The sequence below is a fragment of the Symphalangus syndactylus genome, chromosome 4 (genome assembly GCF_028878055.3).
Source record: "Symphalangus syndactylus isolate Jambi chromosome 4, NHGRI_mSymSyn1-v2.1_pri, whole genome shotgun sequence".
Taxonomy (NCBI): domain Eukaryota; kingdom Metazoa; phylum Chordata; class Mammalia; order Primates; family Hylobatidae; genus Symphalangus; species Symphalangus syndactylus.
In genome coordinates this window covers 151,394,145-151,407,097 of record NC_072426.2, presented here as the reverse complement: position 1 = coordinate 151,407,097, position 12,953 = coordinate 151,394,145, and positions in this window count along the sequence as shown.

Sequence of the window (12,953 nt, the reverse complement as noted above, 5' to 3'; positions counted from 1 at the left end):
GGGTGGAGCCCTCCTGGAGAACCCCTTCTACAGTACAGAAGGGAAATGTGGGGTGGGCGCTCCCAGAGTCCCTAATAGGGCACTGCCTGTTGGAGCTATGAGAGGAAGGCCACCATCCTCCAGACCCCAGGATGGTAGATCCACCAGGAGCTTGCACCATGCAACTGGAAAAAACCACAGACACTCAACACCAGCCTGTGAAAACAACCAGGAAGGGAGCTGTATGCTGCAAAGCCACAGAGGCAGAGCTGCCCAAGGCCATGGGAGCCCACCTCTTGCATCAGCGTGACCTGGATGTGAGGCATGGAGTCCAAAGGAGAACATTTTGAAACTTTAAGGCTCATAGGTGGAAGGGACTTGCTTGTCTCAGAACAGACTTTGGACGTGGACTTTTGGGTTAATGCTGGAATGAGTTAAGACTTTGGGAGCCTGTTGGAAAAACATTATTGTGTTTTGAAATGTGAGGACATGAGATTTGGGAGGGGCCACAGCCAGAATAATATAGTTTGGCTGTGTCCCCACCCAAATCTCATCTTGAATTGTAGTTCCCATAATTCCCACGTGTTGTGGGAGGGACAGAAAGGGAGGTAATTGAATCATGGGGGTGGGTTTTTCCCATGGCTGTTCTCCTGATAGTGAATAGGTCTCATGAGATCTGATGGTTTTATAAAGGGCAGCTCCCCTGCACATGCTGTCTTGCCTGCCACCATGTAAGACATGCCTTTGCTCCTCCTTTGCCCTCTGGCATGATTGTGAGGCCTCCCCAGACAGGTGAAACTGTGAGTCGATTACACCTCTTTTTATTTATAAATTACCTAGTCTTGGGTATTTCTTCATAGCAGTATGAAAATGGATTAATACCGTAGGTTTTGTGGTGTATTTAACATCATAAGGTATTGCAAAACCATTATTCAATGTTACAGTACAACTTTGCATTTATACACTCATTTTATGTGATTTCCACTTGCTACTAGCCAGCATTTAATATTTTTTGCTATTGTTTTTTGTGTGTTTGTATGTTTGTTTTTAGTTTTAGGGCTCCAGGTAGGTATGCAGTAGCAACTTATTGTAGTTTTAATCTGCATTCTTTAATGACTAATTATGTTGAGTAACTTTCCATGTGGTTTTTTTTCTTTTCTTATATTTTCTTTAGTGGAGTGTCTGTTTAATTTTTTTTCATTTCCAAGGAGTTATTTTTATTATTGCTGAATTATTGGAGTTTTAAGTATATAATATCTATTTCTCTATATTCATATATTGTATATCTCTATGGAATATAGATATTATATATCTCCTTAATACATTTCTTTGTTCAGGCAAAATTTTGCAGACATTTACTACTAGTCTACAGCTTTACTTTCCAACTTGTTATTTATGTATTTTGAATAGGAAAAAGAATTGATGAAGTCTAATGTATGTATTTTTTCTTTTACAGTTTATGATTTTTGTATTCTACTCAAGAAATTATTTACCTAACCCAAGATAATAAGAATTTTTCATATTTTTCTTCTATTTTATTTATAGATTCGGCTCTTACATTTAGACCAATGACCCATTTCAATATAATTTTTGTCATTTTTAGGTACTATTAGGTGAGCATATTATATATATTATATTGTAATATAGTAACACCTTTTTCTAAAAATCAGTGACTATATGTGTGCGTTTATTCCATTACTTTCTATTATTATGTTTCATTAATTTATATTCTAGTGCCTTTTAACTCTCTCTATATGTGTAATTATTTTAGTAGCATCTTTAGATTTTATATTACACATCTTCAAATATTCAACATTTAAACTTACTATTATTCCATTTTCCACATCACTTGTGATGATTCCAGGTTCCTACTTCCTATTTTGTTCTTTCCATTTTACATTTTACACTTTATACCCACTGTACTTTGTTCTATTTTTTCATTTCTTTCTTCTACATACTGTATAAATCTCACCTTTCAGTGCTGTTATATCTCTCTTACCATTTGCCATTAAAGAAATCAATGCATAAAAAATTGTGTATTTGCCCACATTTGCAATTTCTGACACTCTTCTTATTTTTTACCTGGTACCATTATCTTTCAGCTTAAAGTACATTCTTTAGCCTTCCTCCCAATACAGGTCTGTGGCCACAAAACTTCACTATTTTTTTAACTGTATAAGTATTTCCTTCTAAATTTAAGAACATTTTTCCTGGATTCTGTTCTGAAAACTTTTCTTTCAGCATTGTAGAGACATCATCGCATTATCTGTGGCTTCAGTTGTGTCTGATTAAATGTTAGTTATCACTCATTTCTGTATTTTGTTTGTAATAATCCTTTTGTTCTCTGGCTATTTTCAAAATTTGTCATGTGTTTCAGCAGTTTTACTATGATGTGATTTTCTTGATATTTATTCTGCCTACAATCTGCTGGTATGGGTCTGTAAGCAGGTGTTTTCATCAAACTGGAAAAATAACAAATGTTCATTTTTAATTCAAATACTTGTTCCATTCCAATCTCACTGTTCTCTTTTTTCTGAGGCTCCAACTATAAGCCATGTTAGAACCTAACTGGTAATCTGTTCTTCAATCTTATAAAGAATGTGTTGAGACTAGGTCATTTTTACTGATATACCTTGAAGTTCACTTTTCATTTATTCAATTCTCTCCAATCTGCTGTTAACAACATGCAGTGAATTTCTCATTTTGATTTTTGGACTTTGCCATTCTAAATTCTGTGTCCAGTTATTTTTTAATCGGTTCCATTTATTCCTTGCATTTTCAAAACCATTAATTTATTAAGGCCACATTTTCCTTTAATCCTTCAAAATACTTAAAATAGATGTTTGAGAGTTCTTGTCTCTAAACCCATTGTATGAGCCATCTTGCAACTGGTTTCTATAGTCTTCTTTTTATCTTGACCACATAAGATATTTTTGCTTGGTATAGCATTGTAGGTTGGCATGTTGCTTTTTTCAACAATTTCGAGATATCTCTCCACTCTCTTTAGGCTTACAGAGTTTCTGAAAAACAAAACAAAATAAAACGAAGCTATTTACATTGTTATCTTGTTTCCTCTGTACGAAATGTTCATTTTCCCTTAGATGCCTTCAAGGTTTTGTCTTAACATTTTTCAGCACACTGTCTTTGATTTTTTTTCTTTATAAAATATTTCTTTTATTTTGTATTTACCTTGTTAGAGTTATCTAAACTTCCCTTATCAGCGGTTTGTAGTTTTTTATTTACTTTAGAAATTTTTGTGCCATTATTTCTTCAAAGAATTTATTTGCCTTTTCTTCTCCCTCTCTTCTCTCTATAAATACATGCACTTTTAAATTCTATGCCACAGCTCTTGAGTGCACTATTTATATTTTTACAATTTTCTTGTTGCATTTTATTTTGAATTGTTTTTTTCTACTTTTAAGTCCAATGGAGTCTTTCTTCAGCTGTGATTAGTTTATTGGAGAGATTGCTGAAGGAAATTTTTATCTCTGATATAATATAGCTAATTCCAAATTCCAGACATTAAGTTTAGAAGAGCAGGTGAAACAGGTATACATTATTTATGCCTAGAAATGGGTATGACCCTTTCTTTGTTAGGCCATTATCGTGTAGGGTTAGGTTAATATTGTTGGTTGTGAGACAGGCTTGTGTTTTTTAGGCTTGTGTTTTGTAATTACCATTTTCTCAGTTCCCACAGACTTCACATTCATTTCTCTTTGCGCTGTCATTGTGTGTCCTAGAATTCTGGAGAACTTCTCTTGGCATTTCCGCTCCATTATTTCCCTCATCTTTCACCTTGTTCCTGGATTTCTAATAACAGGATATTCTCTCTCTCTTTCTCTTTGCTCTTGTCTCTCTTCCAGTGGTGGATGCTGTTGCTATGCTCTCGATACTATTTATGCTAATGCTATGCTTATGTCTGGGGTGGCAAGTTCTTGTCTCTCCTCAACCAGCCTCAGTCTTTGCATGGGCTGCATGCCTGGACCTCAGGAGTTAGGGCTTTTCAGTGTTCCTGCCTCGGCTCCACCCATGGCAGCTGAATTTTGTCTTGTATCTGTTGTGGGTCTTTTTTTGTTGGTATTGTTTTGTTTTGTTTGTTTTTTTGAGATAGAGTCTCACTCCGTTGCCCAAGGTGGAGTGCAGTGGTGTGAACTTGGCACTGGAACCTCCACCTCCTGGGTTCAAGCAATTCTCCTGCCTCAGCCTCCCAAGTAGATGAGACTACAGGCGTGTACCACCATGCCCGGCTAATGTTTTCGTGTGTTTTTAGTAGAGACAGGGTTTTACCATGTAGGCCAGGCTGTTCTTAAACTCCTGACATCAAATGATCCACCCTGCTCAGCCTGCCAAAGTGCTGGAATTACAGGCATGAGCCACTGCGCCTGGCTTGTTGTGGGTCTTCTATAAGAGAAAGTTATTCCCCTGTGCTCAGTGGTAGCGGAACACCGATTTGTATTCATGCAGACTTCAGAGCCTGATTTTTCTGCCTCACCCCCAAGGGCAGGATTTTGCATGTATGCTTCCCCAGAGCAGTGGATTTTTGCTTTGCCCTCAGGAGCATGGAGCAGGTTCTTCCCAACCCTTCCCTAGAGGCAGATGAGTTTGCTTCTATCCATATCACTTGGGGCCTATGTATGACAGAATCTGTCACTGCTTCATCAGGAGAGACAGAGAAAAAACAGCCTGTATTTCTTTACTGCTCTCTAGCAGCATAGTATAATTCTTAAAAATATTTAGAATTGCTGCTTTGTAGCACTTGTCTGTCACCCCAGCATTCAAGCCATTTTGCAACCAGTTTCTGTTTTCATTTTTTTTCTTGACTACATATTTTTGCTTAGTGTAAAGTTTTCTTTCCTAAGAACACGAAGGAGACTCTATTGAGTCTTCTCCTCTGCCCATTAAGATTGCCATTAAAAATCTATTTCTGCAGTGTTGAGATTTCTCAAAGAACTAAGAGTAGATCTACCATTCCATCCAGCCATCCCACTACTGGGTAGGTACCCGAAGGAGAAGAAGTCATTATATCAAAAAGATACCTACTTGCTTATGCTTATCATAGCACAATTCACAATTGCAAAGATTTAAAGTCAACCTAAGTGCTCATCAACTGATGCATGAATAAGAAAATGTACTATATATATATATATATATATATATATATATATATATAATGAAATACTACTCTGCCATAAAAAAAGAATGAAATCATGTCTTTTGAACCAACACAAGTTGGAACTGGAGGCCATTATCCTAAGTAAGGTAACTCAGGAATGGAAAGCCAAATACTGCACGTTCTCACTTACAAGTGGGAGTTAAGCTATGCACATGTAAGGGCATACAGGGTACTCTAACGGGCATTGGAAGAGATTTAGAAGGGAGGAGGGAAGTGAGGGATGAAAACTACCTATTAAGGATAATGAATACTATTTGGGTGACGGGTAAACTCAAAGCCTGCACTGCACTACTATGCAATTCATCCCTGTAACCAAAAAACAATTGTACCCCTAAAACTATTAATTTTTTAATTTAAATCTATTTCTATTAAAAATCTAGTAGAGGTAAGTGAAGAATAATTTGTGATTAAATACACATTTCTCTTGTGTCTGGGGCTCCAAATCATTGTAAACTGGTATTCAGCCCTACTGTTTCCCTTTAGAATATTGTTTGTTTTTTGTATGTTTGTTTTTATTGCTTTGGTTTGGCTTTTTGCAGATTTCTGGCTGTGTCCTGCCAAAAGTATAACAGTTCATACATCTTGTGTTCTTGGAAAGAGCTTAACACTACTTGGAGTTGAGTTCCCTTAACAGACTTTAACTTCAACTCATTGAATGGATTAAAATAATCATATTTTGTATATTATCTCATTGTTTCTCATTTTTAGTTTGAGAATGATGTTTGTTTGCAGGTTTTTATACTCAGAGTGAAAGGAGCACACTTGTCCTGTGTATTTAATGGAATTTTATTTTAAATAAAATAAGGCATTGCTTTACACAGCCAATATTTCTTTAGATTTTCTCTACATATGTTTTTTATTAATATTTTCTTGTTTTTTTAACTTGATCAATACCACTGAATATTCCTGTAATTGTGAGTTCTCTGAATTATCAATATTTGACTTGACTGCAATGAATTATCTATATTTGACTTGACTGCAAATGCCTTGGACCTTTTCTCTTTCTATGTTTTGTTTTCCAGAAGTTCTATTATGGATGTGCTTAAGCATTGATTCTCTTCAGGGCAGTTCTCAAATCTAAGGATTTTGGAATTTCTTGAGTTTGCGATGTTAATTAGCTATTGTCACTTCTTCCCTTCTTCTCTTCTCCCATTTGTGACTTACTAATTTGCACATTAGTTTCTATCAATAGGTTCCCATAGAATTTGTAAGTGCTCTTTTTTGTCTTCCATTCATTTTGTTCATCAACCTGGATATTTTCTATGAATTTGTCTTCCACTTCACTAATCCTCTCTTTTTTTCTCGTTCCTCTTAAAATCCTAGTCCTATGGTTAGCTCTTCAGGAAGCCAAATCAAACAATTGGAGGTTTAATAAGCCTCTCCTTCCTTGAATTTCCTTGATGCCAAACTTCAAATTTTGTCTATCTCCAAGTGGCTGACATAAATCTATGCACAGCTTTTGGTCTTTTCAGCTGCTATTTCCAGAATAGTCAGACAGTTCCAGATGAAAAGATACCTAATCGATGGGTAACAAATATTTTTCTAAGAACAATCATATATTTTTTCCAATATTTAAGAAAAAGAAAAGAAGGAAATAATTTTAAGAAGTCCAATTATTTCCATTCTTATTTATATTTCCACTGATAGTTATCAGCTCATATATTATCATTAATTAAACTCTACAGATGGATTATGAGTAAAGGAAGCTTATATCTCACTTATATAGAGTAATACGAATTTCTTTCCAGGAAAGTGGTATTGTTATTCTTACTATTATTATTTTTTAATTTTAGAAAGTCAGTCATGTATTGAGTGTATATTGCAGATTGTTATATTCTTTGCCATGCAATACTATGTTAATACACATTTTGTGATTGTAATAATGTGCCCTAAGAGAATTCTGAAGATTTGCATTTGTATATCTGTGCTTTTTGGAACATTTCCACCATTGCCAGTGGTCTCTTTCCATCGCTTTAATAAAGTAATAGCATCTTTATGGCATCATTTTCCATGAAGATCTCCTTGCCCATATTTTTGGACAAAATATGTTTGATCCTCTGCAATTCACTTATTGTTTTTGAGTAGAATAGCCTTCCTATAAAATGTGTCTGGCACTTGCCTCGTGGAGGTGTTTTTAATTTTCCACTTACAAGTTTTTTATTTTATGTGTAACTTGGTTTGGAAAACAACAAATAACTTAATTTATGATGATAAGGTTTTAGGATAAGCAAATATGCCATGTCTTCAAAATATTCTCCATGGTCCTCCAAAGCAGACTATTGTCCTAACATGCCTCTGTGTAAAGTCAGTTTTGATGTTGATGAACTTCCATTATGTCATTAGCGTCATAATCTAAGACTTTCTATGAACTTGCATTATGTCATTATCATCATGATCTAAGACTTGCTATGAACTTGTATTATGTCATTTGCATCATAATCTAAGACTTTCTGTAATAATCAATCTTTTTTTGAGATTGATTAAAAATTATTGAGGACATTATGACTTTTTCATAAGTGAATTTGAAGCAAACAACTGAATACTGATTTGGCTACACCAATAAAGTAATTTAGAATTATTGTTTTGAATGTTAAATATTTTAATATTTCATGTAAGATACATACAAATTATATAGTTATGCCAGCATGTATTGTAGCATATGAAAGACACAGGTGAAGTTAAATCAGATAATTTTAATATAAGGGACTAGGAAATAACTGGCCTTAAAGGTCATGTGTATGTCTTATCTGTATTTAAAGAATACATAACATTAACATAGCAAATATGAAAAGAAAGTCTAACTACTTAGAATTACATAAAATTCTGAAAAATATTATTATCAGATTTGTTTTAAGAAGTAAGACATTGTGTCTAAAGAATATTTAATGTTGAATAGGGATATATAACTATTTCATGGGATGAAATTAAAAATTTCAGTTTGAGTAAAACTGTTGATCATCACCCTTCTAAGTGTGAATACACAAACACAAGTACATTTTTTCAGATAACTATATATCATTCACGGAATTAAGAACTTACACTTTTTATATTTTTTGTGTTCCTTAGGAATATTACAGATAATTGTTCACAGCTGTGCTAATGTTGCAAAAACTTTAGGAGTGTGTCTTCTGGAAAACTAAACTTTTGGCCTAACATTGTTAAAAAAATTACTGGTTTTTTGCAGACCTGGTACTCTAAGAACTGTATTGTCCCAGGGCTTTCTGCAGTGTCATTTATATTTGAGATTATTGGTTTTCTTAAAATATAAGAGGTATAGGAATTATTTAACTTTGGTCTCATCTGTGTTCTTCATGAACATATTTCATGAAAATAAACATGCAATTGCTGCCTAGTTCATTAATAAATAGAACCCAGTGGGCCACAAATATGCCACTTATATACTTTTAATACATTGAATGTTCACATTGTTGTAAAATATATTTAGTGCTTTATGATCAAAGTAACATTAATATTCAAATATAAAGCCAATTAATACTTACAGATAAAGTAAAACATGATAAAAATTTCATAAATAGAAAAACACTTGTGTATACATACAGTATCTGTTTAAGAAAGTATAAGTATACAGTTTAAGAAAATAAAATTTAATTCTTTAATTATACTAAAAAATCTAAGGTTATACTTGATGTTATTTCAAACATCAACTTTCCTTTCTCTAGGTTATTTTTTATTTTTGTGTTCTTATTTCTTCATCTACATAAGAAATAATCTCTTGAACATATAAAGTCTGATACAGAGAAATCCTCCACTAATTTCAACCTTCAAATGTAATTGCAAAATAATACAATATTCCTCCTATTCCTTAAAAGGGATGTTTACTATTTTACATTTGGTCTTATTTGACTACATTTGCCCTGTATTCATCAGTAAAACTAAATTGGAAAGTCACTTGCTTAGTACTCCTAAAAATTAGTATTAGCTAGATAAATTAATGCTGAGTGCAGAAGCATTTACTAAAAACACTCAAAGATCACGATAATGCATAAAAAAAGTTTGGTCAGAGTGGGACATATTGAATCTGACAAATGCAAATGGGCTGTCCTGAGTACAGAAAATAAGGAACTGCGTTATGTAAAATGTAAAACTAATATTTAAAATTAGTGAAAAGAGGACCTGCTTTCTACTGTCAGTATTTATTGGCGATTTTAAACATCAGTGATAAAATACTCCTTCCTAAAAAACAAATTAGTGAATCTATATTCTAAATAATCATGGCAGTTACTGGTGTAGATTCAAATATATGTAACTATATACATATATGCAAATTATGTAATATTTTAATTTTTAAATAAAAGCCTTTCTATTTAATAAATATTGATTGTATTCTTTAAACAATGTTACTGTACAGCGAGCCTCTCACACATGGACATGTGCTCATATTGAGCCTTGGCTTGTAATAGATCAGAAACTTGCAAGTTTACTTTGGACAAAGTTTCTGTTTCCAACCCCAATGTTATTATGCATTCCTGACTAGTAAAGTACATTTAAAGTAAATAATGAGAGCGTAATTCTTGTGTAAGCAAAATCCAAAACTTATTTCAATTCTGTCATGTCTTTGAATACCAGGATAAACAATAAGTCTGGCTTAACAAAGGTGCTGGTCATACCAAATGTAATAACAGAGCTGTTTTGAATTGGCTTCTTTGTCCAAATATAGTACAAAAAAATCAAAGTAAAATAATATTAATGAACCCGTAGTCTATTGAATAACATAAAAATCTGTGTGTTTATCAGGTAATAAATGAACAAATAAATAGAGGAGGAAAGGAGATTTCTTTCTTAAAGTAGAATTCCAACCAATAAATACTATATAGAAGGAATAATAAAGTTGGAAAATCACCATGTGCAACATTCAAAGACTTGACTCAGAAAAGAATCAACGAAGATTGTTAAAGCTAGTGGGTCAAATATTGAAAGGAAACAGGGTTTTTATATAATAATCTCTAATTATTTCTTCTTGATTACTTATTATGCAAAATTAGTTATTCTATGGTTGAAAGACTGGGTGGACGATTTTTAGTCAAATTATTAGTGTTGACATCACCAAAAGGACACACTGAGAGAACGTGCCTTTTTATGTGATGCACTGATGTTTTGCTCACCGCTGTGATATCCCTATTAGCCAAATTATGTAGCTTTATCATTCAGAACAATTTATCAGTACGATCTATGGGTTTAATACACGCTGAAGGCTAATACTTCTGAGAGGGTAATAGAGCAGGTAAATGCTGTTGTTTTGTTTTGCTATCTTACTGCATACATGCTTAACATACACAGCAGGCAAAAGTCAAGGGAAGTTCAGAGAATGGAAGCATGCCTCCATATCTGTGTTCATAAATTTATTATTGTGACAAATATTTTGCTTTTCTTCCATTTGTAATAATTATCTTTAAAGATATTAAGTACTTAAAAAATCACTTGGATTAAATTCATTTCTTTTTTAATCTTTTTTTTGTTTGTTTTGAAATGGAGTCTCGCTGTGTCACCCAGGCTGGAGTGCAGTTGCAGGATCTCGGCTCACTGCAAGCTCTGCCTCCCGGGTTCACACCACTCTGCTGCCTCAGCCTCCCGAGTAGCTGGGACTACAGGCGCCCGCCACCACACCCGGCTAATTTTTTGTATTTTTAGTAGAGACGGGGTTTCACCATGTTAGCCACCATCCACCCACCTCGGCCTCCCAAAGTGCTGGGATTACAGGCGTGAGCCACTGTGCCTGGCCTTTTAATTCTTTATAATTAATTTATTATGCGGTTATCTTTATAACCTTACTTAAGTGATTGATTCACTTATTTTTCTCTCTAGTAAAATAATAAAAGTATTTTAGGGCTGCAAATGTTCCTTTACTTTCAGCATTGGCCACGTCAGAAATACTATGTATGGTTTAATTATTTTACTTGGGCTTTTGAAAAGTCAGTAATTGCAGCTTGGTAAGCTGTTAGGAAAGCAAACTACCTAGGAGAGTGTTTTGTTTGGCATTTAATTTCTAATTGTTTAATTTATTTAAATGGCCTTTTCTTAATGGTTTCAAATTTTATTGTTTTGTGAAATTTCATATATGGTAAAATTGATCATCTTTTTTTGATGTTTCATAGCTAGAAGACAAACCGTCATTGAATTGTATGAAAGTTTTGTAGAGATGTATATACATGCACTCACACACAAACACACGTGTTACTGCATATATATACATATAAACATGTTAATGTGTGTTTGTGTATGTGTGTATACATATATACCCATACATGCATATTCTAATGACTTTATAAAGTATTATTCAGATATTCTCGATTCTTGTTTATTATTTGAATTTCTAAACAAATGAGTGAGAATGCGATCTTAAAGTTCTCCTAATACTATTACATTTTGCTTTTTTATTTTTTTAATACCGATATTCTTCATACATTTTATATAAACATAGTGGATGCATTAACTGTCACAGCAGTTATTACTAACTTTTTTCTCTCTCCATGAATGTATCAAAATCTTCTTTATCAAGAGTAGACATATTGTTTGCTTGGGTTTTTTTATGCTATGTGCTAATACTGTGTTTCTCCCTTCCTTGGTGGGTGAGATCTGACTTACCATCAGATTAAAAGGCTATTAATCTTCCTTGGACAACCAAGGTGATTTTCTGCTGCCTCTTGCTGGAACAGGAAGAGAAAAAAATAGGAGGGAAGTAAAGCACCAATCTCCAACTAGAATAGCTGTCTAGAAATGCCAAGTTACTACATACATTTTCATTTCCCATGTAGAAGCAAATTCTGATATTACAAACCAAGAATTAGAGAAATCAAGAAGGCTCAGCACCCTAATAATGGAGTTCTGTAATCTGTGGGCTTTTTGGATAAAACAGTGATGTACAAGGAGTATGCACACAGCATTTCTAATTTTATAATAATATCCATATGACATATTTTTTAAAGTACAACGTAGATCATTGAGAATGAACAACTTTTTTTTTTTTTTTTTTTTTTTGGAGACAGACAGAGTCTCTCTCTGTCACCCAGGCTGGAGTGCAGTGGCATGATCTCAGCTTACTGCAGCCTCTGCCTCCCAGGTTCAAGCGATTCTCCTGCCTCAGCCTCCCAAGTAGTTGGGACTACAGGGGCACGCCACCATGCTGGCTAATTTTTGTATTTTTAGTAGAGACGGGGTTTCTACCAAACCATGTTGGCCAGGATGGTCTTGAGCTGCTGACCTCGTTATCCACCTGCCTCAGCCTCCCAAAATGCTAGGATTGCAAGCGTGAGCCACTGCAAACAGCCGAACATCTTTACTATTTTGACAGACACTGAAATACTAAGCTTTCAAAGAAACTATAAATACATACATTTCAAATAGCGTCATATAGTAGCCAATTCATTTTGATACCTGAAATGATATCAAAATGTAATTAAAACAATAGTATGTCCAAAACACATTTTTTCTTTTAAATTCATTGGGTTAAATGGAGAAACCTGGTTTATTACATTTCTTCCACAGATACAGAAAAAAATTTCTACATACTAAGTTCACAAATAGGATGTTTCTAAATTTTCCATTGTATTACATGTTCAATAATTGACTATTTTATTAATAGAGAATGAAGTTTACAATAATCTATTATTTTGCCTTCAGTATAGTTGGGTTCTATTAATCATAAACCTATATATTGTTTATGGAAAGATATCCCTGATACTGTTTTTTGCAAAATTATGACAGCGAGATAAATCTGATGTGGGAAATTATGATGGTGAAAGAAATCTGACATAACTGGCTCTGTCTTGCTTCTTGCCTCCAA